General features: G+C 44.6%; 1 pseudogene; it reads right to left on the reverse strand.

Moving 5' to 3' along the window:
- Positions 1-1,063: 1,063 nt before the first annotated feature.
- LOC130560275 (interferon-induced very large GTPase 1-like) overlaps positions 1,064-1,276 on the reverse strand; it is a 22,939-nt pseudogene continuing 22,726 nt past the window's right edge.

Raw genomic sequence — 1,276 nt, forward strand, 5'->3', positions numbered from 1 at the left:
TTAACAAAAAGTGCTTTATTAGAGAGAGATCTAATATTTAGCAATCCGAGTCGTAACAGTTGATTATCTGTATTTTGTTCATGTTTAGTTTGTTTAACGTTTATTAAATTACTTTCAAGAGGTTTACGCATTATTTTATGTTTGCTAATCCGGGGGACAGACACAGTCTCTATTTTGTGATGTTTGGGAGAACGGATTACTACATGTTGTACATTTTGTGTATTCTGCGACGTGTGACGGCAAGATGACAGTTGGTTAAGCCATTCTGTCTGCTCTCTGACCTGGGCCCCAGCGAGTCAAGTTTTAGCATTAGCATTAAGACTTTTTGCCATATTTCTAGACAGGATGGAAGCCCCAGCCCAGGAAGGATGGAGACCATCTCGTTTCAACAGGTCAGGTCTGCCCTCAAAACTCTTCCAGTTATTTATAAAAACTATATCATTCTGCAGGCACCACTCACAACCAGCCATTAAGTGATGATAATCTGCTTTAAATCTCATCACCACGAAAAGCAGTGAGGGGGCCAGAGAATATTTCAGTGCCTAACATCGTGATTGCGAGCTCACACACCTCTTTAATGTTATCTTTTGTGATCTCCGATTGACGGAGTCGAACATCATTTGTGCCGACGTGAACAACAATCTTACTGAATTTACGATTAGCCTTAGCCAGCACATTTAAATTTGACTTGATGTCAGGCACTCTGGTTCCCGGTAAACATTTGACTATGGTGGCTGGTGCCTCTATGTTAACGTTCCGAACAATAGAATCACCGATAACTAGGTCATTTTCTTGTTAATTTTCTTGGTTTTTAAGTTGAATATTTCTTCAGGTCTGGTGAGGGACTGGGGATGTTTTTGCAGCTCTGAGCGAGTTAAATTTCTACAGGTCTGATCAACGATTTGAATATTTTACAGATCTGGTGAGTCTGATCAGAGAGTGCAGATGTTTCTACAGGTCTGGTGAGCAAGGGGACATTTTGCTTGCCTCTCCTCATAACCTGTCCGTTTTTATGTCTTGCAAGTGAGTGGGCTGTTCCTGCAGGTTTGGGAAGTTGAATGTTTCAACCAGTCTGAGAAGCAAGTGAGGTTTTTTTCTGCAGGTCTGGTGACCGACCGGGTGTGGTTTCTGCAGGTCTGGTGACCGACCGGGCGTGGTTTCTGCAGGTCTGGTGACCGACCGGGCGTGGTTTCTGCAGGTCTGGTGACCGACCGGGCGTGGTTTCTGCAGGGCTGGTGACCGACCGGGCGTGGTTTCTGCAGGGCTGGTGACCGAC

This window comes from Triplophysa rosa, linkage group LG10 (assembly GCF_024868665.1).
Source record: "Triplophysa rosa linkage group LG10, Trosa_1v2, whole genome shotgun sequence".
NCBI lineage: Eukaryota > Metazoa > Chordata > Actinopteri > Cypriniformes > Nemacheilidae > Triplophysa > Triplophysa rosa.